We start from the raw sequence: 27,938 nt of genomic DNA on the forward strand, positions 1-27,938 counted from the left end.
GCCCATTTTCAGCCTCTGACAAACAGAAGCAAGAGACACCTTTCCTGCCCATCCTGGGTAATAGCCATTGATGGACCTATCCTCCATAAATATATCTAGCTCATTTTTTAACTCTGTTAAAGATCTGGCCTTCACAACATCCTCTGGCAAGGAGTTCCACAGGTTGATAGTGTACTGCGTAGAGAAATAGTTCCTTTTGTTTGTTATAAACTTGCTACCTATTAATTTCATTTGGTGACCCCTAGTATTTTTCTTATGGGAGCAAGTAAGTAACTTTTGCTTATTTACTTTCTTCAGTCATTTTACAAACCTCTATCATATTCCCCCCTCTCTTAGTCTCCTCTTTTCTAAATAAAGAAGTCCCAGTCTTTTTAATCTCTCCTCATATGGCAGCCTTTCCAACCCTCTAATCATTTTTGTCGTTCTTTTCTGAACGTTTTCCAGTTCCAAGATATCTTTTTTGAGATAAGATGACCACAGTATTCAAGATGTGAGCGTACCATGGATTTATGTTGGAGCAATAAGATACTCTCTTTCTCATCCCTTTCTTAATGATACCTAACATTCTGTTTGCTTTTTCACTTCACATTGAGTGGATGTTTCCAGAGAATTATCCATAGTGACTCCAAGATCTCTCTCTTGAGTGGGGTAACAGCTAATTTAGTCCTCATCATTTTATATGTATAGTTGGGATTATACTTACCAATATGCATTAGCGGCAAGGAGTCCTTTGGCACCTTATAGACTAACTGAAGTGTAGGAGCATAAGCTTTCGTAGGCAAAGACCCACTTTGTCAGATGTTAAACTAGTTATCCCCTAGGAGGAGTAAATAGTAATTAACCTTTGACATGCATCTGACGAAGTGGGTCTTTGCCCACGAAAGCTTATGCTCTTACACTTCAGTTAGTCTATAAGGTGCCACAGGACTCCTCGCCGCTTTTACAGATTCAGACTAACACGGCTACCCCTCTGATACTTGACAATATGCATTAATCAACAAAAAATTCATCTTCCATTTTGTTGCTCTGTCACCTAGTTTAGTGAGATCCCTCTGAAGTTCTTCAGTCTGCTTTGGACTTCACTTATGTTCTTACTATCTTGAGCAGTTCAGTTTCATCGGCAAATTTTGACACCTCGCGGTTTACCCCTTTCTCCCGATCACGTATCAATATGTTGAATAGGATTGGTCTCCGTATGGAGCCCTGCAGGACACCACTAGTTACCTCTTTCCATTCTGAAAACTGGCCATTCATTTCTACCTTTCGTATCCTATCTTTTAACCCATTACTGGTCTGTGAGAGGATGTTCTCTCTTATCCAATGATAGATTACTTTGCTAAGAGCCTTTGGTGAGAGTCCTGGTCAAAGGCTTTCTGGAAATCAAAATACATTATATCTACTGGATCCCCGTTTTCCACATGCGTGTTGGACCCCCACCTCCCTTCCCAAGAAGCTCTAGTAGATTAATAAACATGATTTGCTTTATAGAAACCTTGTTGACTTTTTCCCCCAACAAATTATGTTCATCTGGGTGACTGACAATTCTGTTCGTAACTATAGTTTCAACCAATTTGCCCAGTACTGTGGTTAAATTTACCAGCCTGTAATTGCCAGGATCACCTCTAGAGCCCTTTTTCAAAACTGGTGTCACATTAGCTATTCTCTAATCATTAGGTACAAAAGCTGATTTAAAGGATAGGTTACAAACCACCTGATAGTTCTGCAATTTCCCATTTGAGTTCTTTCAGAACTCTTGGGTGCATGCCATTGGGTCCTGGTGACTGTTTCGTTTAGCAATTTGTATAACTCCTCTTTCTGAAATTAGATGCTACCGTGTTGGGCAGCTGTGGTGTTTTTCCTGACACTGGGATGTTCATTTTAATTAGATTACGGTCACTACTTCCAAGGGGTCCGGTTATATTCACCTCTTGGACCAGAGCTTGTGCTCCACTTAGGACTGAATCAAGACTTGCCTCTCCCTTTGCGGGTTGCAGAACCAGCTGCTCCAAGATGCAGTCGTTTAAAGTGTCAACAAACTTCCTTGCTTCCCATCCTGAGGTGACGTGTATCCAGTCAAAATAGGGACAGTTGAAATCCCCCACTATTATTGAGATTTTTATTTTATAGCCTCTCTAATCTCCCTCAGCATTTCACAGTCGAATTGTCCAGGCCCTGATCCTGCGAAGATTTAAACTTGTGTTAAATTCTCCACAGCTGGAGCAGCCACGTGGACTTCAGTGTTAAGCATGACAGCTGCTGTCTTGGCCAACACAAGGGACTGAACCGTGGAGACTCTAGAGCTCAAAGCATGTGTCTTGAACTAAAGAATAGTGCACAGCTGTCGGCTGGACCAGATTTGTGTCCGCTGTGGATTAGGGACGCATGAGGCATGCTGACCAATGGGTTACAGAGGCACTTCAGTAAGTCATTGGAGGGTTAGAGGTTAGGGGAGAGGGAAACGGTGAAATACGGAATTTCTGTATTTCCACGGTTCAAAGAAGAGAAGGAAAAAGCCTCTAACGACCTTTGCAATCTGACTTAAAACAAAATAAACAGCTGTAAAGTTAAAATAGTTATCCCCTAGGAGGAGTAAATAGTAATTAACCTTTGCAAACCATGATGCATGTCTAAATATGAAACACCTCTGGCTCTCTGAAGACTGCTTCTCTGCTCCACTGCACTTCCATTGTGGTCATAATCTAGCTGCACATTGCATGCTGAGGTTATCACGGAGTGGGAGCTAGTGAATCCTGACTTAGACCAGCCCCTCCCCCCCCCCCCCAAAAAGAGAGAGACGAGAAGGCTTCCCTCTTTCCTACTAGGTGCTGAATACGTCTCTTAAGAATCACTCTTTGAGGGCATTATGCAAATAACCTTCCTCATATTGATGCCTCATATTGATGTTTTCAATAACTTTAAAATCACCTTGAAGAACGGTTCTTTAATTTCTGCCCAGAAAATTCCAGGATGCGCCGGTCGACTTCTTCTCCTTGAGATCTTAGAGCCATAGCTTTCAATTTTGTAGACACTTGGTTTTTGTGTGGTAAATAGACCCTTCTCACTCTTCACTACCTAGGAATGTTTGTAACTGTTGGATTAATTATGGAACAAAGTTTGTTTTTTACATACAAAAAGGAAATTAAGCAGGGCCTGTTTTGCTACATAAATATTGTATTATGTAATTGATTTGCTAGAGTTTGCCATTAATTGAAAACTTGAATTATTCCTAAGGTTTGAATGCAGTGTTGCACTGGATGTGTGTGTGTAGCGCTCTGAATTTATGGTCTGGCAGGTGTTTTGTGCTTGACTGATATTCACAAATGTTCCTTCTGCGTTCAGGTTCCCCAGTAAGTGAATATTATACTGAGCTATATAATTATTGGTGAAATATTAAATAATTAAGAACCTTTCTTTTCCGCCTTTTTAATAATTTAAGTTAGACCATATAAGAATTTTCCTTATTGAATTCATTATGTTTCAAGGGCACTTTCCAAGTATAGTGTATTGGATCAGAAGTTGACTAAATTGAAGCAATTACAGCTTGGTTGTAATGAGTGCTGGTGACGTCTGTATTTGTTTCATTGCTTTCTGAAACTCATCTCTAGCCTTAATTTATTTTATTTTAAATGTTGTCAGGGCAGTTGACCTCAAGAGTGAATAAAACTACAAGGTTAAGTTGAATGAGAAAGTCATGCAGGTGCAAGCAGCATGTATTCATAGGTGTTAATCTGGGTTTGTTCCTGATTTTGGTTATACTACTCAAAAAAATGATTCTCTAAAAATGCTACCACGGGGAGTTCCATGTTGATTGTTTCTCAAGGGCTCCATCTCAGATGGTTTCAGTGTACAAAGGAAAGCAGTATTTATTTTTCTGACTGCCCGACTGTGCTCTCCAACCGGGATCTGAATGACAATATTGTGCATTTTATTTGAAATCTTCCCCCCCACCCCATGCCGAGGGCCAGCATGAGGCCTGTGTGCCATTGAAGTCTGACTTATGCCCTGTTCAGCCTTGATCAGATTTCACCCTAGCAGCTTGTCGGCGATGCGCAAGGCAGGAGTGAATCCAGTTTACTCTCCCATGAATGAGCTGGCTCTGTGCCTCTCGTAGGAGTCGGAACTCATTTTATCATTCATTACAGATGAGCCAGTTCATCTCCTTGCATGCATAGGAAGCAGACTAGGGATGTTAGCAAACATTTAGTTTTGTAAATGTGTAAACTGCTGAGGCAGCAAAGAACATAAGAACGGCCACACTGGGTCAGACCAAAGGTCTATCCAGACCAGTATCCTGTCTGCCGACAGCGGCCAATGCCAGGTGCCCCAGAGGGAGTGAACCAGCCAGGTAATCTCTCTCCTGCCATCCATCTCCACCTCCTGAGAGAGACTAGGGACACCGTTCCTTACACATCCTGGCTAATAGCCGCTAATGGACTTAACCTCCATGCATTTATCTAGTTCTCTTTTAAACCGTGTTATATTCCTAGCCCTGACAACCTCCTCAGGCAAGGAGTTCCACAGGTTGACTATGCACTGTGTGAGGAAGACCTTCCTTTTCTTTGTTTTAAATCTGCTGCCCATTCATTTCATTTGGTGGCCCGTAGTTCTTATACCATGGGAACAAGTAAATAACTTTTCCCTATTCAAAAGGGATGTGTGGGGGCCCTCAGAGGCAGTGGGCTCTGCTGTGTACAGGCCGGACCTGTTATGACTGTAGCAGGGCTATTTTCTGCTTCTATTTTAAATCATCCGTTAACAAGCTTATTGTAGGATAATGTGCTGAGTTAATCAGATATATTAAAAAGGGCATTCAGTGATGATTAGAAGCCTAGGCCCTGGGGCAGGAGGGAAGGGAAGGTGTGTTTAAAACCATTATGTACTGGGTATCTCTCTTACGTTGCTATTTGGGTCATTCTGCCTATCGCCCTATCATGATTTCAAAGCGAAAGTACTGCTAGTAAAAGAAGCTTTTCCATTTCTCTATTATCCTTCTGTTCAAAAAAGTGTGAGCAATTTACTGTATATTTCAAGAATCTGTAACCCACTACTTCCCCCTTTTTTTATCCACTGTCTGCAGAGGTGCTTACAGGCCTCTCCATCTTCAACCGTCCCCTACAGTATCTGCTAACTGCTTGCCCTGCACAATTTGTTCTACCTTGTATTTAGCTGTGAAGCTCCCAGTACCTTTGCCAGACTTGGCAAAGAGTTTTCTGTGGCTGGAAAACGTCTCTCTCTCCAGCAGAAGTTAATCCAATAAACGATATTCCCACACCCACCTCGGCCGACTGGATGGAGATTGTTTTATGATGTGTGCAATAGTCTCCCACTAGGATCTGGAGTGAGACCAGGATGTTTCACATCTGAAATAGGATTCTTCCGCTGTTTGGCGGCGGTGGCTATCGCAGGGCATGTTTACAAAGTCGACCTACCTTGTGTCCGCATGGAGCCGCTGCAGCGATGGATCACATCGCTTGTGCATGTCTGCACCCCCAGCCGTGGGTCAGCAGTGCGTATCCTCACCTGGAGCACTGTACCAGGTAGAGTCTCGGGGGGGGGGGGGTGACACCGACACACCAGCGACCTCACCACGTTGTGTTTGCTCTGTGCCGCTCGAGGAGGTGGAGTTAGTGAGTTGACCTCGTGGGGGGATTACCTCAGCAGGCGTGGAGTGTAAGCGCAGATGCTTACGGAGGGAGGCTGACACAAGGCAGTTGACCTCGACCTAGCTCTGCAGTGCAGACCAGGTATCAACCTCTGCTAGGTCTCCATTCAGTGCAGTGGTTCAGGGCAGGCTTCATTGAAATGAGACTATCAGGGTGAGGAACCTTTTCTGAATCAGGGGCCGCTGGCCCACAGAAAAATTGGGAGCTTCACACAACTTTCACTGCGGCAGCCCCTGAGGAAGGAGGAAGACCCTCCCCATATCCCCCCCACACACCAGAGCCTTGGAGAGGCCTAGGCTTATAGATTTTCTGCGCCCAAGCCCTGTGGGGGGAAAGCAGGGAGCACCAGTGTGGGCTCCCCAATGCAGGGTTGCCAGGTGCCCGGCATTCCACCGGACAGTCCGGTTTTTGGGTCTCTGTCCGGTAAAAAAATTCAGAAAATACCAGACATGTGCAGTGTCCGTTATTTTCTGGTTTTCCAGCTGGGCGCCCGACGGAATCCTGGTGGGGGCTCGGGGAGTGGCTGGGAGGCGGGGTACGATCGGTGTTGGGAGCCTCTGGTTGCGCCGGTCAGGGGTGTTGTGGAGCGGTAGCTGGACTCGCTCGTGCTTCACCGGGACCATGCGTGGGATGGGCCCTAGGATCTGTGTGTGCCTGGGTCAGTCCCGCTTCCCACCAGCCGATTCTCTCCCCCCGCCCCTCCCTCCAGACAGCCCCACTCCCTCGGACCCCCTCCCGGCCAGCCCTGCTTCCTGCCGGCCGGTTCTCCTCCTCCTGATCTCCCCTGGCCAGCCCTGCTGTCCCCCTCCCCCGGCCAGCCCTGCTTCCCGCTGGCCACCCCCTCCCTGATCTCCCCCAGCCAGCCCCGTTGCCCCCGACCCCTCTCCCCCGACCAGCCCTGCTAACCGCTGGCCACCCCTCCCCCCCCCCGATCACTCCTGGCCAGCCCCGCTGCCCGCGAACCAGCCCTGCTTCCCGCTGGCCAATTCTCTCCTCCTCCCCACCCACCCCCAACCAGCCCCGCTCCCCCCAACCCTCTCCCTGCAAGCCCTGCTTCCTGCCAGCCGGTTCTCCTCCTCCCGATCTACCCTGGCCAGCCCTGCTGCTCCCCTCCCCTGACCAGCCCTGCTTCCTGCTGGCCACTCCCCCCCCCAATCTCCCCCAGCCAGCCCCGCTGCCCCCACCCACCCACCAGCCCTACTTCCCACCCCCCTGCTCCTCCCAGCCAGCCCCCCTCCCCTCCCGGCTGGTCCCTCTCTCCCCCACTCTCCATCAGGAATGTCCAGTATTTTTTCTGAATACCTGGTAACCCTACCTGGTAATTCTACCCAATGGTGGGGGAAGCTCTGAGCTTCAAGGGCTGGATCCAGACAAGCCAGGGGCTGCATCCAGCCCCCGGGCCTTAGGTTCCCCACCCCTGAGATACGGGTTAACCTAATGCTTATGTGCTTTGGGGACCCTGGCCTAAGTTACTGTGGTACGAGCCAGGGGGTGACCTGGTAACCAGGAAGTGACAGGCCACAAATCCCCTTAGCAGCCCTTGAGCCAGCCCCGTATTAGTTTATATAAGGCATACGCACAAGTCCCATTTCAAATGAATAGTTACACGGGTTAAATGCATTCAGCCAAATTGCACTGCTCTTTAAAAAAAAAAAAAAAAAAAACCCGTATCACACTGTAATTCATTGCACACTTCACTACTTGCTTTATTAAAGCCAAACTGAAATGTGTTCAAAACAAACATATTGCTTTTACATTTGAAATATTCATCTTCCAAGCGTACAGTAGATTCATTATTGTGGAGAGTACTTCAGCCCTTGATTACCGCTGTGAGAAGACACAATACTGAATCCCAAAGCACCCGTTAAATATTCGATCGCACCGAAATTCAGGGGGAGGTAACAGGGTTCTTATTTCCACAAGGAAGGTGTCTAAATGTGCTTTACCATTGAAAAAGAAAACAGCCGTGATTAGTGGTTATGTCACAAGTGGCTGAACAAGTAGAGACGGTCCAATAAAAAACCGTTTTTAGAACCGTGTTCAGAATTCCTTTGCTTTTCAAATACCCCTGTAAGGACGAGTCGTGCAAGTATCGTCCAGGGATGAAGGGGTCTGTCAGGTCCCCAAAGGTGAAGCTAGGCACAAAGGTGAGGCTCCCAAGGGGGGCTGAGAGGCTGCGCATGGTTTGCAAGGCCTAACTTTCAGCCCCCCCTGCAGCCAGGAAGAATTACCCTACGCGGTGCACGGAGTCAGGCCCCTGTGAATGGGATTCCCCAAAGCCAGCAAGTGGAGCAGGGAGCCAGGCAGCAAGAGGAGGGGTGTCCGTTGTTCGGGGTTCACCCCGGAAACGGCACGGGGGTGGCACCAGGCAGCACCACTGACCAGCCATTAAAAGTCCTGGTGCTGGGACTGGCAGGCTCCCTACCTGGCCCCACGCAGCTCCCCAGAGACGGTGACGTATCCCTTCCACTCCTAGGCAGAGGTACAGCCAGAGGCCTCCATCTGCTGCCCCCACCCTAAGCGCTGGCTTCGCAGGTCCCATTGGCCTGACTGAAGCTAGGGTTGCCAGATGGTTTAACTAAAAATACCAACCTCCCCTCCCCCCAAAAAGGGGGGGCAATTCTGTTGAGGAAAAAAAAGGGGGAGACCAAAGTTGTTGAGCAAATAAATAAATACATTTAAAAAACAGCATGGCCCCTTTAAAAAAAGCCTTTGAAGCTTTTTGCCGGTGGCCATCTTGTTTTCCTGATCGAGCCAGAAGACAGCTTCCCTGCAGATCCAGGTAAGCGGGAGGTCCAGTGGGCTTGGGGGGGGGGGCAGGAAGGGACCCGGGGGCTGGGCCCAGTTGCTAAGTGTGTGTAGGGTTGCCAGGAGTCCGGTGTTTTCGTCTACTGGCAGGGGAAAAAAAATCAGAAAATACCGGACACCTAGCAACCCTATCTGAAGCCCATGCCCCCTCCCACACCCAAACTCCTTCCTTGTGCCTGCACCCCTGAACTTCCTGTCTCAGCTTGGTGCCCCTTCCTGCACCCTGAACCCCTCATATCTGGCCCCAGCCCAGAGCCTGCCTTCCCAATCCAGAGCTGGTACCCCAACCTCCGCCTCAGCCTGGAGCCCTCTCCTACACCCCAAAACCCTTGTCCAGCCTAACCCACACCCACACCTCCATCTGGAGCTCTGACCCCCTCCCACATTCCAGCTGGAGCCTCCTTCTGCACCCTGAACCCCTCATTTCTGGCACACCCAGAAGCCCTCACCCCTCCAGCATTCCAGCCCAGTGCAAGTGAGTGAGGGTGTGGGAGAGGGAGGGAGGGAGGCTGGAGGGAGCGGGGGTGGGGCTTCAGAGCATGGCCTTGGGGAAGGGGAGAAGTGGAGGTGTGGCAAGGGTATTCAGTTTCCCGCAGTGAGAAAGTTGGCAACCCTACCTGCAGGCCCTGTGATCTGTGAACTTCTAAACGGTTCGAAGAGAAGATACACTGTTAATACAGCTCTAAGAAATAGCTTGAGATCCTGCGGTCAAAAGTTAGTGTTCAAAGGTGCCTCTCTGCAGATTGAAAACATCTCTGCTTCCCTTTAGTGTGTATAGTTGCAGAGAAAATCATTCAAAGACAGGCCTGGGAAAGATGAGAGCTTGCCCTCCGAAGTGTTTAAACAGCAAATCCTGAGATGTGCTTAATATCTCAACTAGCATTTGGGTCATTAAGCACAAAGCACTAAACAGATCTCCAGCATTTCTCTCTCTGACTAACATTTTCAGACGCAGGCGCCTACACTTAAACATGAGGGCTCATCCAAAATTATGAATTGAAAACATTTTTTGGTTGGAAAAACTAGGTTTTGAATCAATCGAGCCCTTTTATGGAATTTTCCTGAGAAAATTCCCAGCAAATCATGTTGTTGTTTTTTTCACTTTTGTCAAAACAGCAAAATATGTTTGACAAAAGTGGAAAGGGGAGGGGATATTTTCCAGCCCACACCATTAGGATGCGTCTACACTGCACCGTAACTCAAAATAAGATTATTTTGATGCCATTTTGTCATTTGGTTCTATCTGTACAGCACCAAATTTCAAAATAAAACGCTATTCCAAAATGTCCCTTCTTCCTCATAGAATGAGGTTTACAAGGATGTCAGAATAGCGAGCCCGAAATAATGGGCTTCCCATGAAGACGTGGGATAGCTATTTCGAGATACCCCGATATCCCGAAATAGCATTGCAGTGTAGACATACCCTTAGGTATCTAAATAAACGTGAAACTTTGGTGTTTCTTGACTTCTGAGTGCTTAATATTTGCAGCTATATCTTAATTTAGTTTCTTTGTTTGGAATTGATCTAATAAGGAAATGTTTTAGTATTAAAACAAATGTCTAAAGATTTTTTTAGAAACTTAACTCCTAAAGCTATATTTTATCTCCTACATAAGTGGCCTCATATTCCAGAATGTTGAGCAAAAGAACACCTATCGAAGCCTTTCATTTAGTTGCGAGACTTCAGAAGTTCTTTTGATTCAGGGGAAAATACTGATGGTACAAACACTGCAGAGTTACTTTGGCCCGACTCCTGAGAGCTCAGAATCTGAATTTTTGCAAAGTCCTCGAAAGGCTTGCTCCCATATACCTCAGACAAATGCAACTCCTGTTCATCCCCAGAGGAGTGTGGGTTTTGGCTCTCTTGTTCACATCGCTGTGCACTGTTAGTGATTATCCATTAGACGTGTTTCAGGCTGATCCATTTAGAAAGACTGTGCTGAGCATAGCTGGTGTGCAGTGATGTTCACATGCATGTGTCGGAGAGGTAGACTCTGACGACTGAAACTGACCGTTCCTGGAATGAAAGGTGTCTCTCTGCTTCTGCTTGCCTCTGTTCTGCCAACAGGCATTTGCAATCTCTGGATCATGACGGCTGCACCCTGCTGTGTGGAAACTTTTCTATCCACAGGCCGACTGTGTAGTGCAGAAAGCTAATCTTGTGCACTTATCTTCCACTGGGCTCAAACAATCCGTTTGCCCTCCTTTCTCCTGCTTTAGAAATCGTTCCATGGTATTTTTCAATGGGATGCTGCAGTACGAAACCAAGGACCACGAACAGATGACCTCCAGAATATAAAACCTTCAATTAAAGCTTGGTTTAGGATCAGATTTAAACAGAACATGCTCTTGTCAAAGAGTAACAGAATGTGGTTCTCTCTGCTATGTTTAACCAAATAGCAGAACGCAAAGTCGGTCTTTCGGCTTGGCTTTTTTGGTTTAGTTTGTTTTTTTTAATCTGTAGAAATACAGCTTATTCCCAATCAGAGAAAGGAGTGAAATTGTGTGTTGTCTTTAATTCACTGTAGATATCTCCTTAGGTTCTAGTGTTCATTAAAGTTTGTGTTGAAATAACTATCGCCTTAGACTTCCATGTCTCTGTTCCTGTTGTATTAACAGAGGGGATAACTTACAGTGGTGACGGGTTGTCTAATGACTTTTTGCTGCTACCTGCTTTTAGTGAGACACCATATTCCATCGCTTTGATTTTTTAAATGAGAGTGCCAACATTACTGATGATAGGAACAAAAAACTATTAAACTATTTCCTTACTGAAAAGATTCTGGATTTAGATTTGAATCCATCTCTAACATTTGGTGGGATATCTTCTCTTCTCAGAGTTTTAAGCTAACTCTTATTTAAACTAATGGGATTGTCATGAGTACTGAATGGAGAATAGACTCCTTTACCCATGCTCTGTAACGTTCCTTTGCATGTCAGGATTGGTGTCTTTTTATTTATGGCATGTAAGTGGTTTTGACTTGCACCACCTTTGCTTTTTCATGTGATTATTAATCAATTAATGTAATAGATTAATTGGAATCACTTACTTGATTCACTTACATCCTAATTTGTTACATTGCATTACTTTAATTATCCCATTATTTTAAAAGATGCTTTGGATTTTTAAATATTGCCCTTAAAACGCATTCCGCATCTTTTCATATCTTCCCTTTTCAATAGAGAATCACTGCCTCTGTATTATTTTTTAAATGCTGGACAGTGTCGTTCCTATAGGAATATTTATAGTGGGACAAGGTGTGTGAGATCTTTTATTGGCCCCACTTCTGACCAGAGACAAACTTTCGAGCAACACAGAGCTCTTCTCCAGGGCTTAGAGTTAAGGTTCTCAGAGTGTCACAGCTAAATACCAGGTGCAACAGATTGTTGAGCGTAAGTAGTTAAAGTGTCTATTATTTATAGTGTCTATAAATGTCAGCCTCCTGAACATAGTAATTTGTTTCTCTGTGAGTTATGAGTGTCTTGCCTTTAATAATAGAAATTAATTTTGTGGCTATACAGTAAAAATTTTTAAATGGATAGAATATACTTGATGGGTGTTTCGTTAGCAGACTCATGCTACCAATGCTTAGATGTCTAATATGTAAAAATTACAGTAGTCAATCATAGCAGTCATATTATCTCACACCCTGTGTGGTTTAGAGAAGATTGATAACCAAGGATGCCTGCTGATTATAATTATCAGAATAAAAGAACAAATTAGTTGGATATTCCCTAACTACAGCAACCCTTAATGTTTCTTGCAATTGATGCTTTGTTAACAAATTACAATTTTAGACTGTTTACGCTTTTGTCTCCATGAAAGAGGTATTTTTAATGCACCATTTTATGAGCATGTTTACAAACACACACACATCCATACACACACACTCGGGGCTGGGCAAAATGTTGCCCATGGGCTGGATCCAGCCCGCCAAGCCACCGGCTCTGGCCCACCGATGCAGTGGGGAGCCTGAGGGAGATTCCCTGCCATCCCCTCCTGCATGGTTCTCAGAAAGGCAGTTGCCAGCTGTTTGTGTTTCACGGCTTTGATCTGGAGGAAAGGGGAAGAGGCTTCCTGTGCTTCCCCCCGCCCCCAGCACAATCCCATTGGCCAGGTTCTGGCCAACAGGAGCTGCCGGTTTGAAGAACAGACAGCATGCAAAGCACCACTTCCCCCTCCCCTCAGGCTCTTATTCACCAATGCACATGGCCCCTGCAGCCTGGGGAGGGGCGGGGCAGGCAGGGAGGCTGCCTGAGAAACCTGTTGGGCTGCTGGCCAGGAGTCACCCAGGTAAGTCTCCTGGCCAAAGCCTGCTAGTGGAACCCCAGCCCTTCCCCCACAAAGCCAAACTCACTGCCCCTCCCCCGAACCCATACCCCTTCCCAGACCCTGCACCCCAATCCCTTACCCCAAGTTGCCTTCTGCACCCAGCTTCCATCCCAGGCCCTGCACCTCCTCCATTAATACCCTGGAAGACTGCGACCCTTGACCATGTTCCAAAATCTTGGATTGCGCCCCCAACAAAAATTATTGCCCACCCCTGGTGTAGACAAAGAAATGTGAATGCTGCATGACCAAATGCATTCCTTATTAGCCTGGCTCCATGCAAAAAGGTCAAGGAACTCCCTCACTAAGATCAGAGCTGCCTATCAACATCTATGGCCCTGCTAGTGCAGAGTTCACACACTGTCATGCTCCTCTTTGTGTCTGTAGCAGTGCAAGGTTGGTGGACTCCATCAGTTTACTCTGCCATCCAAAGAGCCCTTCCTCCTCCCTGGGGACAATCAGCAATCGTTTCTTCAATAGGAATATCACAGTCCAGGTTGCAGTTGGATCTAAACCTGATCCTTTTTGTGTCTGAGAGAGAAGACACGAATAGAACCCTGAAATAAGGAACCGTCTCTCTTTTTAACGATCATAATGTGTGCAGAGTCGTGATAGAATGGGTCTCCACTGCAAATATGGAAGGGCAGTAGTACTTGTAAGTGTCTGTGTCTATCCCTTTCACTGTGTTCTCTTGCCCGGTTTATGGCCAACCACTTTGTGGAGATCAGCTTTGTCTGCTCTCCTAAAGAGTCTGCCCTGGTGCCCAGAGTAATCATTGTTTTAGGGTTGCCAGGTGTCCGATATTGACCCGGACAGTTCAGTATTTTTGCCTCCTGTCTGGTAAAAAAAAAAAAAAATTCAGAAAATACTAGACACCTAAAATGTCCAGTAGTTTCCGATTTTTTTTCCCTGCCAGGAGGCAAAAATACCAGACACCTGGCAATCCTACACACACTCAGCAACTAAACCCAGCCCCTGTCCCCCCACCCCCTGGGCCTCTCGAATCCCCTGCTTACCTGGATCTGCAGGGGCACTGTCGTCTGGCTCGGATCAGGAAAACAAGATGGCCGCCAGCAAAAAGCCTCAAAGGCTTTTCTTAAAGGGACCATTCTCTTTTTTTTTTTTTTTTTTTTGCTCTCTGGGTCCTTTTTTTTATATATTTTATTTTATTTTATTTTAGCTCAACAGCTTTGGTCCCCCCCCTTTTTTTTGCCCCCCTCAACAGAATTTTTTCCTTGGTGGGTTTTTTTTTTGGCGGGGTGGGAGGGGAGGATTCGGTATATTTAGTTAAACCATCTGGCAACCCTAATTGTTTTATGTATGTTCAGTCCCAACTAGTCAGTGTAGTTACCTGAAGATCATGCTCAATTTGGCCCACACAGAGCCCGAGCAATTGGATTTTTTGTGGATGACGTGCAGAGGAACTTGGGAGGGGGGAATTCCAGCTACTCCAGCCAGTAATTAGAAATCCCCAGTCATTCCCAACTGCCACCACCACTATTGTGGAAATAGTGGCAGCTAGAGCCCCAGACCCTTAAACACATTCTTGGGGGCACTGTACGGTGTGCTCTGTGTGGCTCTGACAGCTGGGGCCTGAAGGCATCACGCTCTGAACAGCGCTGGTAGGAGTCATGCTACATTCTGGGAGGCACCTGGCCCCGTCCCTTCCACCTGAGACCACGCCTCATCCAGGAATGCGCTGCTGGGTCTCCCCACACCTTTCCCAGGGCCCCACGGAAGCTGTCAGCTCCCTTGTGTGAGGACGCTCATGCAGCCCCATGGAATAGCGGAGGGATTTGTGTGGCCTCCATTTCATCCTCGGCAATTACAAATGTGTAGAGTCTTCAGATGTCTCTGACTACCAGTTAGCGTAATGACGCATTTTAAATAGACGTGTTCAGAATCTCTTCTCCTCTTTGGGCTTTGTGCCATAAAAGAGAGATTGGTTGTAAAGTCGGAATAAGTATGGTATATGAGTAAAAATGGGACTTCCTTTGCCTTTATATCTTTAAAAATGTAATCTCCTGACTCAAATGAGAAAGTTATTCTTATTAAATGTAAGCTGTTCTGCCTGAAGAAATATTACTGCAGGTCTCAAATCTAAAGATGCCAAGTTCCAAATAGTATTTCTTGATTACCATACCAAATGTTATAAAAACTCCTCTTGGACAACAGGTTATACATTTTTAATACAAATAAAAGGTCATTGCTAGTTTGTGCTTTAGTCCTATTTCAGTCTGATCCCTGTGGTAGAAAGAATATAAAGAATCTTTATGTATTTATTACAAATATTTGACCAAGATACCCATCTGGCAAAGAACTCTTTTGCCCATGTTTCTTCCTACAAATTATAGAATGATACACGGGCAAGAGAGTTCAGACTGTACAAATAAATGCAACATATAATTATTTTACATGCAGAGGCTTGGGTGGTTTTACAGTTTTGGGAGTCACACTTTAGGAAGGTTGTGGACAAATTGGAGAAAGACCAGAGGAAAGCAACAGAAATTGGTCTTGGTGACCTAGGAGGAAAGATTGAAAAAAAAAACCCGGTTTGTTTAGTTTGGAAGATGTAGTGTGAAGATGGGGAAGAGGCTTGATAACTGTCTTTGGCTGTGTCTACACTGGCATGAATTTCTGGAAATGCTTAAAACGGAATACTATTCCGTTTTCAGTTTTTCCGGAAAAGGAGCGTCTACATTGGCAGGCTGCTTTTCTGGAAAAGCCCTTTTTCCGGAAAAGCGTCTGTGGCCAATGTAGACGCGCTTTTCCGGAAAAGAGCCCCGATTGCCATTTTCGTGATCGGGGCTTTTTTCCGGAAAAGACTACTGGGCTGTCTACACTGGCCCTTTTCTGGAACAGTGTTCCGGAATAAGGACTTATGCCCGAGCAGGAGCAGAATAGTTTTTCCAGAATAGCGGCTGATTTTGTACAGTAGAGCATCGTTGCTTTTCCGGAAATTCAAGGGCCAGTGTAGACAGCTCGCAGCTTATTCCGGAAAAGCGGCTGATTTTCCGGAATAAGTGGCCCAGTGTAGACACAGCCTTTAAGTATGTAAATGATTTTATAAAGAGGAGGGTGATAAATTGTTCTTAACCGCTGCATAACACGTTCTCGCCACCCTGCCCCGGTTGCCCCTTCGCCCCCCCCGCCCCCCCCCCCCGTCCTGTGTTTTCACCCACACAAGTGTTCTTACAGTTTTTGTAGTTGTCCTCAGTCTTCCCGTGGGAGCAGCCTACTCTGTTCAGGGAGTCAACTGACAATGCTGTCTATGGCGATGGGGAGAGGGGGCTCCGGGCCTGCCCTCACTTACAGACCCCAGCCCAGGGCCCTAAGGATGCAGACCTATCTGGGTCCAGTCCGGCTGGCAGGGCTTCCCTCCGAAACACACCAGCCTGCGGACTTTCCAACTGCCCTGCCCTGGGCTGCTGCCTCTCCCCCTTACCTAAGGTTCGCCTGCAACAGTTGTTTGCCTCCCTTTTAAACCACCCGCGCTCGGGCTAAGTGTCTTGCCTCTCCCTCCTGGTGCCTCTGTCCTAAGGCTCCACTCCAAACTCCGCCTCCTTACGTCTCGTCCCGCCCACCATATCTCCCTACGTGCCTCCCCCTCCCGCGCCCCGGCCCCCGAACTCCTGCTGGAGAATTTACCATGCCCGGGACGTAATGTCATGTGACGTCCTCCCCCCCAGCTGTTTGGCGGCATCCAAGCATGCCGCGCATGTGTGTGCTCCAGTTTGCCGCTCCCCATACAGGGCCGGCGCGGGGGGTTTTAAAGTGCGGGCCCATAGCGCCCTGTCACACACTGGAACACAAGTAGTCCCATGGCACCTTAGGATATGTCTACACTTCCACGCTAGTTCGAACTAGGGATGCAAATGCAGGCATTCGAAATAGTCAATGAAGCGGGGATTTCAATATCCCACGTTTCATTAGCATGATCTTGCCGGCGCGCTAGTTCAAATCACAGCTGATTCGAACTAGGAAGTGCGCGCCGGGATGTGTTAGTTCGAACCAAACCCCTAGGTTCGAACTAACGTTTCTCCTCAAAAAATGAGAAAATGAGAAGTAACGTTAGTTCGAACCAAGGGGTTTGGTTCGAACTAACACATCCCGGCGCACACTTCCTGGTTCGAATCAGCTGTGATTCGAACTAGCACGCCGGCAAGATCATGCTAATGAAGCGCAGGATATTTAAATCCCCGCTTCATTGACTATTTCGAATGCCTGCATTTGTATTCCTAATTCGAACTGGGGTGCAAGTGTAGACATACCCTTAGAGACTAACATATATGTATTGTGAGCGTTTGCGGGCAGACTTTTTAACCACTGAGGACAGGGCAAGAAGCAACAGGCTTAAACTGCAGCAAGGGAGCCTTCGGTGTTAGACGTTAGGAAAAAGTTCCTAACTCTCCGGGTAGTACTGGAAGAAATTAGCTAGTGGAGGTACCTAGTGGAGGTAGTGGAATCTCCTCATTGGAGGTTTTAAGGAACAGGTTAGATGAAAACCTGTCAGGAGTGGTCTAGATAGTATCTTAGCCCCCCTCTCAATATGGGACTGGAGAAGGTGACCTACCGAGGTTCCTTCCCGTTCTGCGTTTCTGTGCAGGGAGTGTCACGACAAGCCTCTCCCAGCTGTGGGAGAAGCATCCTTGACGGAGAGAAGCTGTTAAGCAGACTGGGGAGCACCCAGCAATGAGTGAACTTGACTCTTTGCCTGGAAGGAGATTGTGGGGCCAGGCTCCTCCAGGGACCTGAGGCAATGGCAGGATGCTGTAAAAGGTCCACAGGGGGCGCTACTCCAGGTGAGCAGCTATAGGCTATTTGGGCTATGGAGACCATGCCCCAAGCTGAAGGGATGTAGTGTAGGGAATTTAGTGTCTGCCACAAACACCCTACCCATGGTGGTTCACACAGGATCTTGGGTGGAGTGAGAGGCCCTGGGTCCCTCCCCTGCCCTTGAGGGCTGGGGCCCAGATGTGAGTAGATGCCAGTGGAGTCCTGTCTCAAGGCCAGGAACCAGGCCTCTATGCTGCCCTGTCGGGGAAGCAAGAGGTCAGACGCAGGGTGGCCTAGTGGTTAGCACCCCCAATCACACACCTTTCTCATAATATCGAGCACATGGGTAGCTGTACAAGAGCCTGCCTATTTCTGAAATGTGTGTCCTAAGGACTATAAACAAAGTGTATGTAAATGGGGGATGGAGTTTGCTACCCAGTTGGGAACTTGAACGAGCCCTCACACAGCAAGGGATGGTAGCTACAAGTGAGTTAAATCGTCCCTGGCTTTGAAAACACCTTGGAAAAGAGCACGCGCAAGCAAAGCTGTGTGAAACTCCATGATTTCAGCTCATAGGGGATTATGGGTTTGACCCTGTAAAGTATTGAACACTCGAGCGCTGATCCAGCCACACACTTGAGCATATGTTTAACTTTTCATATGTGAGTAGCCCCTTTGAGCCCGGTGACACTACCTACATGCTTAAACACCTGCTTAATTGCTTTGCTGGAATGGGGCTAGAATACCACAGCATCTTGCAAGGTCAAGCCCAATGTGAAACTGCTACCATCTAATCTTAGAGGGGGAGCTGTGTTAGTCTGTAACTTTAAAAACAACAAGTAGTCCTGTGGCACCTTAGTGACTAATACGAATATATATATATACAGTATCATGAGCTTTTGTGGGTAAAACCCTCTTCCTCAGATGATGAGCTGGGGTGGAAAATAACAGAATCAAGATATTTATATTTTTCCTTTCTGTCATAAATATCTTGGTTCTGTTACTTCCACGCCAGCTCATCATCTGATGAAGTGGGTTTTGCCCACGGAAGCTCAAGGTGCTGTATATTTTTTAGTCTCTGAAGTGCCACAGGACTATTCATTTTTGCCATCTGTTCTTGTTTATTTGCCCCCTCCTGTCTCTAACTGTCTCTTTGGCCTGGTCTATACTAAAGGAGAAAGTTGACTTAAGATACACAACTCCAGCTATGTTAATTAACGTAGCTGGAGTTGACGTATCTTAAATCGCATTTTGGTGCCGTCCACACTATGGGAGGTTGATAGGAGCATACTCTCTCTTCGACTTCTCTTACTCCTCGTAGGAGCAGGACTACCAGCATTGACGAGAGCACCCTTTCAGTTAGAATGACTGTGTCCTCACTAGACCTGCTAATTCAAACCCCAGAAGATTGACTGTGGCAGCTTTGATCTTCTCTGTAATGTAGACATGGCCTTTGAGAGTCAGCTAATACCTAATCCGATCAGAACTGAACTGCATCTTCTAGGTTTTGTCTAGATTTTGATCCAAACAATGAGAATCTGACAATATTCCCATACTTTTCACTCATCATAATAAGTAGGTACAGATTCAGTTCTTGGCCTTAGTTGTGAGTGTGAAATGAAACTTCAAACAGGGAATATTAAATCTCCATGCTATGCACAAGCATGCTTCACTTTTTCAGTGAGGTCTCAGGGTTCGGACACCCACACAGCTGTGAAACAGCACAGAGCTGTTATAGCATTCTAGAAACGGTATGTAATTTAGTTTTCCTAGCATTCTCCTTTCAGTGCCATAGCCAGTGTTTCCAGAAATAGCATTCTACATGGGAATGGTTTTTATATGTGTGTTCAGAGTGGCTTTGACCTCAGACGTAATTTATCTAAACCAGTTGCTTGTTTTATTTTGATGAGCTCAAACTGCAACAAATTTGTTCTAGTTGCCCAGCTGGAGTGAAATCTTAGTCGTTTTTAGGTTGGGTGTAGAACGTCCACCATCGTGAATGGGACCAGGACTTCACGGCTGGCGTGGGTAAATCCTGCTCCAATTTTAAAAGCCACTGGAGATGGTGTTAAAATGCTAAATGTGATTCTTAGGGTAGGCCTTTACCACTCTCTCCAAACTGTTCTATAGTAATGCTGGGATTCAGATTTTCTGAACAAACCAGCCCAAAAGTATGGGTATGCTCTAGTGAGCATTGAGTTCTACTGGAGCTGAATAATGCAAAGGATTGCCAACCTTGCCTTATTCTTCACCCAGTGTTAAAACCATGTGTCCTGTCTTTCATGTTTTAAGCAAAGGTTGCGTGAACCGGTTCTTGACAACTCTGAAAGGGAAGCTTTTAGAGTTGGAAAGATAGGGCAGGAATTTTTCTACCTGTCCATGATGTTTGGTATCTCTCTCTCTGAAAAACAGGCTGAGAAATGCAGAGACAATGAAAAAGTGCTGATAGTGTGAGATACATATTTATTTGGCTTCCAATCATAGTAGCTTTCACTTAGGTGTTGACAAAAAATGTATTACGTGTCAGAGTGAAGAGAATAACAGGAGAGAAGTACTAGTTTTGCATCATATCTACTGTATCAAATTAATTAGGTCTAATTGCAGATTTGGCAAACTCCTCTTTATCACGGGAGTAAAACGATGTGCTATATTAGAAAGCAGCTAGGCTTTTGCAAACTCAGTTTTGCTCCTGGTAAAATAAATTTTTCAATTTAAAATTAATCTTCACTTGCTGTGAATAATGTTGCAAAAACAGATTAACTTTGGATCTAAGTCTCTTTATAGTGTGCTATACATTACCTTAATACCACAGATATTATTCCAGGTAATCTGCAAGCTTTATTCTCTTTACTTTTGGGGCTCTTGGAAGAAGCAGGGTCGTGTTATACTGGAATCTAGATGACTGAATTCCATTATGCCTCCAGATACATTTTCCCTCAGGCTAATGCAAGCAAATGTATATTTTAAAAAACAGCCGCAGAGAATATGGCAAAGTATTGATGAGAAATCCAAGCTTTGTCAGGTAACAGTGAATATTTCTTTGTCTATTTCATCTATGATCTATATTAGATCACACTTATTCCTGAATATTAGTAGCAGTCAATTCAATTTTTTTTTTAAGTTTCCTTCTGCTTATCTTGCCCCTTGGCTAACTTCTGTGTCACGTCTCGATCCTATTAAAACCTCCAACATAATTTGAAATCCTCCTGTATAAAACATAGACGACATCAATTATTTTTTCAAAAACGTCGCTGCATTTTGTATTCCAAGCTGCTAAAACGCTTAATTTTATATCCTCGTTTATTTCCAGGAGATGCAGAGCAGCCACACAGTTCAATATCTGAGATAAACCAGACATGTGAAGTATTCTCTCAAAGTGCACACGGATCAAATTAAACTTTGTTAACTTTTTGGAGAGTTCTCCTCTTGGCAGCTTATTACCAAGGCTATGGCTCACAAACTCTTACCTTCTGCTGCTCCATAAAACCACAGAGATTTGTCGTGTCTTGGATAATAAGCTTACCTTCTGTAACCGTCACAGAATCCTAGGGCTGGAAGAGACCTCAGGAGCACCCATCCCACGTTATGGTTAAGGTGGTCTTTTCTCAAAACCTTGAGCACACAGATACAAATTGCCCTGCCCTGGTCCTTTAAGGGGCCAAGGAGCTGGAGGGAGGAGAGCCCAGCTGAGGGCCATAAGGAGGGCCCAGCTGAGGGCTATAAGAACAGCTCCTGGGAGGAGAGAGAGTGACCTGCCTGCTGCTCTGGAGGAGAGAGCAGTTAAGACCTGACGGCCAGGGAAAAAGGAGGCTCCCTGGAGGAGGGCAGGACTGGGGAGGCTCAGGCAGGAGGAACACAGGCTACACGGACGGAGGCCCAGTGCCGCATAGGAGGCAGCCCTAAAGGGCCGGACTGCATAGGAGGCAGCCACAGCTGCACAGGAGGAAGGGAAGCCCCAGGCCATAAGTCCGGGAGGCAACCGGGAAGGTAGAGGCGCGCCTGCGGCCAGGGAGTAGGGGCCTAGAGATCCTGTGGCCTGCCCGGAGGGGCTGTTAAGGGGCTGGCAGGGGACCTGAGGCCAGGACAGTGCGAGGGGAACTAGGAGTCCCCAAGAGGAAGAACTAGGGGTCCCCAGGAGTAAGAAGGACCCTGAACTACAACAACATGGACTCTCCCCTGGAAGGGGGGTGCGGACGAGCTATGGAGTGGTCACTGCTGAAGGGCAGTGACCTGAAAAATACCACCACACCCAAAGGGGGCACATCGGAGCAGCCAGCTGCTTCCCCCCAGAGGCCACCCAGGAAGGAAGAGCTGGGCGAAAAGGAAAAGTGAGTGAACCTGCCACAATATCCAAATGAAAATGAACATTAAATATTTCTATCAGAGTCTTCCGGAAGGCCCCCGTGTTGTGGATCTCCTCCTCCATCCCAAACCAGCTCATTATCCTGACATATTCGCTATACCCCAGTAGCATTCATTTTACTCTCAGGACAGATGGTGGGTAGAGGGGGAGAGAGATGGGGACGACCAGCCAGGTGGCATGGGGTCGGTGCATGGCAGTGCCATATGAAAATGCAGATCTTAGAAAAAATCTTAGTTGCGTGTCTAGGTGTGCTGGCTAGCTGACTCCGACCCCACCTGTTTAATAGAGCCACTATTGTTGCTGAGCTATAGAAATACTCTCAATCCCAGTTAGCTGTGATTGCATCATTGACATGTTTTCTGCTGTATTCATGCAGTAGGTGAGGACTGGGGGGAAGGATGCAAGATACTTTACTTTACAGTTTGGACAATTCCATCTTTCTCTGCTACTGTGAGTAGCTTGTTTCTCTGTTACCATCTCACTATACCTCTCAGGTGAAGTTTTTGTCGGTCCCTCTTTAGCGTATCATCTGTGTAGCTACGCTGCTGCATCAAAACACTGATGTGGACGAAACATAAGGTTCAAGTCAGTTTCAAGTGCTAGACCTTGAGAGGAATTTGGGGACGTTCCTCCGGAGATGGACAGCCGTTGGCAGAAAAAGGAGAGACAGTCAGTGTACAGAGGTCAGAGACTTGACACTGCCAGATGATTGAGCTGCTCCGAAATCACACTACAAAATGCTAAGGTGTCGTCTTGACCAGGGTGTGTGATGTGCTCCTGAATCCAATTACACCGTTAATAAGAACATAAGAACGGCCGTACTGGGTCAGACCAAAGGTCCATCTAGCCCAGTAGCCTGTCTGCCGACAGTGGCCAGTACCAGGTGCCCCGGAGGACAAAGATCAAGCGATTTGTCTCCTGCCATCCTTCTCCAGCCTCTGACAAACAGAGGCCAGGGACACCACTTCTATCCCCTGGCTAATAGGTTGACTACGTGCTGTGTGAAGAAGAACTTTCTTTTATTAGTTTTAAACCCAGTACCCATTAACTTCATTTGGGGTGTGTCTAGACTACATGCCTCCTTCGACGGAGGCATGTAGATTAGCCAGATCGGAAGAGGGAAATGAAGCCGCGATTAAAATAATCGCGGCTTCATTTAAATTTAAATGGCTGCCCCGATCTGCCGATCAGCTGTTTGTCGGCAGATCGGGGGAGTCTGGACGCGATGCCCCGACAAAGAAGCCTTTCTTCATCGACACAGGTAAACCTGGTTTCACGAGGCTTACCTGTGTCGATGAAGAAAGGCTTCTTTGTCGGGGCATCGCGTCCAGACTCCCCCGATCTGCCGACAAACAGCTGATCGGCAGATCGGGGCAGCCATTTAAATTTAAATGAAGCCGCGATTATTTTAATCGCGGCTTCATTTCCCTCTTCCGATCTGGCTAATCTACATGCCTCCGTCGAAGGAGGCATGTAGTCTAGACACACCCTTGGTGTCCTCTAGTTCTTCTATTATGGGAACTAATACCTAACTTTTCTTTATTCACCCTCTCCACACCACTCATGATTTTATAGACCTCTATCATATCCCCCCTAAGTCTCCTTTTTTCTAAACTGAATAGTCCCAGTCGCTTTAACCTCTCTTCATATGGGACCCGTTCCAAACCCCTAATCATTTTAGTTGCCCTTTTCTGAACCCTTTCTACGGCCAAAATATCTTTTTTGAGGTGAGGAGACCACATCTGTACACAGTAGTCAAGATGTGGGCGTACCATAGTTTTATACAGGGGCAGTAAGATATTCTGTGTCTTATTTTCTGTCCCTTTCTTAATTCCTAACATCCTATTTGCCATTTTGACCGCCACTGCACACTGTGTGAAAGTTTTCCGAGAACTATTCACAATAATTCCAAGATCTCTTTCCTGATTTGTCGTAGCCAAATTAGCCTCCATCATACTGTAAGTATAGTTCGGGTTATTTTTTCCAACGTGCATTACTTTATACTTATCACCATTAAATTTCATTTGCCATTTTGTTGCCCAATCACTCCGTTTGGTGAGATCTTTTTGAAGTTCTTCACAGTCTGCTTCTGTCTTGACTATCCTAAACAGTTTGGTATCATCCGCAAACTTTACTGCTTACCCCTTTCTCCAGATCATTTATGAATAATTTGAACAGGATTGGTCCCAGGACTGACCCTTGGGGGACACCACTAGTTACCCCTCTCCATTCTGAAGGGACCGTTAATGTTCTAAAAGGTCACCAACTCTGGAGGACCTGGCGTGGTCGGTGAGAAGGAGGTGCACACCTGAAAACAAAACAGGGATGTTGTGTCTAACAGGCAGAGTGCCAGAAAAGAGTCAAGGGGAACTAAAGGAGGAGACACACATTTTTTCCCCAAAATACTAAAATTTATCCTAGGTACGCTCACTAGCAGATAATTTGCCTCTTGCTGAGAATACAACAAGACATATTGTGCAGATAGCATCTTGTTGTAATCAGATTTTCTCGCTCTGTTTTTAATGGATCTGGATTTTAATTAGATCAGTTGAGTCCTAGTTGGTTATTTTGAAGTATATCTTGGAAAAGAAGACAGCTTTCTGATCTGAGAGAGGCAGCGAGGGAGAAAATGGTACCTGGCTATTGGCTGTAATCAATACGGGCACAAAGAAAGCTAGTGGTTCGGGGAAATGGCAGGAGTAGATGAGTGAAGTTTACAATACCATGGTAAGTATTATGACTCTGTGACTATCAGATACTCATTTTAATTGAATAGCCTTCAAAGAGCTGCACCACTTCTGAAATGTAGAACATCTTGAGACAAGAGCACGTCAGCTTCAATATTGCTTTGTATTTTAAGAGAAAGAAACGGCTGCCGTAAACTGAATGTTTTCCAGTCTTTTAATGCACTTGTATTTTAAGTGCTTTTCTTTTTTTGTTCTGCACAATTATTTTCCCATTTCCTTTAAATGCAGAGCAAGAGATTTGTTGGAAATGTCTTTTGAGCGCTACAGACTAAATAGAGTTAGGTCATTCTAAACGAGTCAAAATAAACAGCTGGAATTGTGATCTTCACCAGGCTGTGTGTAATATCGCACGCAATAAGGAGAGATGGTTTTTTTGTTTTTTCAAGTTGAAAAAAAATCTTTCACTGGGGCAAGATCTGAAGACGTTAGGAGGCCACTGTGGTGCAACGAGGCTTTCAGTGGAAAGTCAGGAAATCCCCTTCCGTCACCTTAGACTGCATCTGCTCGAGGAGGTGAGGGCTGTAGGCACTCTAGCTGTGCTGCTCCAGACCCTCTAAGGTAGACTTTGGGCTTAAAGTGCAGCAGGGGAGGTTTAGATTGGACATTAGGAAAAAATTCCTAACTGTCAGGGTGGTCAAATATTGGAATAAATTGCCAAGGGAGGTGGTGGAATCTCCCTCTCTGGAGATATTTAAGAACAGGTTAGATAGACATCTGTCAGGGATGGTGTAGGTAGAGCTTGGTCCTGCCTTGAGGGCGGGGGGCTGGACTCGATGACCTCTCGAGGTCCCTTCCAGTCCTATGATTCTATGATTCTATGACAGGCCCCTGGTGAGAGAGAGTCTCTGCGCCAAAGAACTTACAATCCAGTGTAAATGCAGCACAGACAAGAAAATGGGGGAGGCAAATGTTGCGTGAATTCACAATGGCCTTCGTTAGCTTTCAAGGGTTATGGGGGAGGTGGGGAGTTGCAGGGTTTCTGGGGAGGCCGTCTGAAGAAACCGAGGAAGGACGCCTGACCAACAAGCAGCAGGAGAGGAGGCTGAGTGGGAGGCAGGTGGAGGGAGGCTGATGTGAAGAAATTGAGGAAGAGCTTTACAAGGGATTGGAGCCCTTGGCCCATGAGCCGCATGACAATGTAGAAAGCAGCTGAACACGGGGGATGCCATCTGTGTTTGAAGGGCCCAACTCCAGCTCCTTGCCTCTGCCTCTCCTGGCCTGTCTTGTGGTGGGTTCTGTGCCAGTTTGGTTGAGTTTCTGGGCTGGGTCTCCTGCTAGGGGAGAGGTTTTGTCCATTTGCTCGCAGGCCAGAAGCCTGGTCTCTGGAGCTAACTCCTTGGCCGCCCCCTGGCTCTGAGCACAGCGCAGGAGAACCCAGGTGGGCAGATGAAGGCACAAAAGGGAAATACTGCCCTACAGCAGCTCTTGCTCTGTCTTCTCTTCACACTGCCATGAAGGACACCCCGATAAGAGAAAGTGATTGGGTTACGGGCACAGGGACTTCCTGACGACACAAGATGAGGGAGAAATTAGGGTCCTGTACAGCCTCAGGGAAGATCTGTAGGTTCCTTGGAGAGAAGGATCCAGGCTTGCTGGGATATCTTGGCGGGGGGGGGGGAGGGGGGGACAAAATCGGAGGGATAGGTAGGAGCTGAGATTGTGTGACATAGAGGGGTGGGAAACAACGGGTCAGGGCGCTGTGGAAAGGAAGTTGGGGAGAAGTTCAGGCTTGTGGTAAGTGTTTTGGAGGAGAGGGAGGATATTTGGGGAAGGGGTGCATTGGTGGGATAGAGGATGGGGGTGAATGGAAAAGAAGGAATCACTGGAAATTTGGAAAGAATAGAGCTGGAGGTGTTTCGAGCCTTATTTGTAGGGGTGTTAGAAGGAATTTTTATTGCTGGGGTGTCTTGTGACACCATGTGAGTCTATGTCTAGTCTCCCCCCCTTTCCTGCAGAAGTGTAGATAGCTGCACCCGCATGTGCCATCTCCAATAAGGGCAAGAGCAAAGCCCCTCAAGAGATGACGTTGGCAAGACCCTGCAGGAACCTAAACCAGTTGAAAAGTTTGCAGCAAAATAGGAGGAACTTGCTTAAAGGGAAACGCCACGTCTAGCTAGAATGCAATGGAGCTGACAGACTAATTTGTCCTCCCGTGGCAGAGAAAAGATTAATTAGCACCATTGATCTAAAACAGGGGTTGGTGGAGAAGGAGCGTGAGAGTCCTGCAGGCATGTGAACCCACATGACTTACAACTGCATCAGAAACGGGAAGTGTCTCCCACGAGAAACGTGTGTTGGGGGAGAGAAACTTACACGCCAAGTCTCCTTTCCAAGATTAGCCGTCTCCCCTTTTCTCTTCCCAACAGGATGTGGCTGGGAAGCGCCTGGCAGAGGACTGTCTGAAGGCTGGAAATACTGGGTTAGCATGGCAAAGTGGAAAATCTGAGCATGTCATTTGAGTTTCCTTTCTTGGTGCCAGTCCAGTCTGTGGTGGTTCCCGTATTTCAAAGTAGCCTCTTAAATGAGAATAATAATAGAAACTGGGGATGGGAATGCTAACCGGTACCCAGGAGCAGCACCCCTCTCCCCGGCTGCCACTTCTGCCCCGCGCAAGGCTGCCGTCTCCTAGCCCGCGAGCCCACATGGGCTGGGAGCCCAGCGCGAGATCGGAAGCAGCCAGGCTGGAGTAGCCCCTGCCTGCTGCGCCCATCCCCGTACAGTCAGTTAACCGGTTAAACTTGACATTTAACCAGTTAACTCATTAAATGGGATTTTACATCCCTATTAGAAACCAACTTTTCTGATGTCGCCAATGGATCTTGGGTAGAATTGTACCCTTTGACATCAGCTTTCTTATAAACTTCTAATCTGAGTCATGTCTCCCCTCAATCCAGTCCTCCAGGCAGTTATCTTCACTTGATTTGTTAATTGAACTGGGGACAGGGGAGGTTGTGGTCAGAAAAATGCCTGTTATTTAAACCAGCACGCTTGCCCCTTGCATGTGTTCTGAGTCAGAGCTGCCGGCTTTACTTTCTGTATCAGTTCCCACTTGGAAGCCATGGTCGCTCTGGGTAGGGTTTCCAGATACTTTCACACAGAATTCTGAACATGCCGGGAAAAAAATTGGTTGAACAAAAAAAAAAAAAAGGCACTGCGCCTTTAAATCGCCTCTCCCCCTCCCCTCCCTCCTCTGCCAGACACGGCAGGGGAAGAGTGTCCCCGCTGGCCTTCTGTCTGAGAAAAACAGACAT

At 46.6% G+C, this 27,938-nt stretch overlaps 1 protein-coding gene across 8 annotated transcripts in view; it reads left to right on the forward strand.

Annotated features, from left to right (window-relative positions):
• PTPRG (protein tyrosine phosphatase receptor type G) overlaps positions 1-27,938 on the forward strand; it is a 660,588-nt gene that overhangs the window by 419,483 nt on the left and 213,167 nt on the right. The gene's annotated exons all lie outside the window — the stretch shown is intronic.

This window comes from Pelodiscus sinensis, chromosome 11, assembly GCF_049634645.1.
Source record: "Pelodiscus sinensis isolate JC-2024 chromosome 11, ASM4963464v1, whole genome shotgun sequence".
NCBI classification, from domain to species: Eukaryota; Metazoa; Chordata; order Testudines; family Trionychidae; genus Pelodiscus; species Pelodiscus sinensis.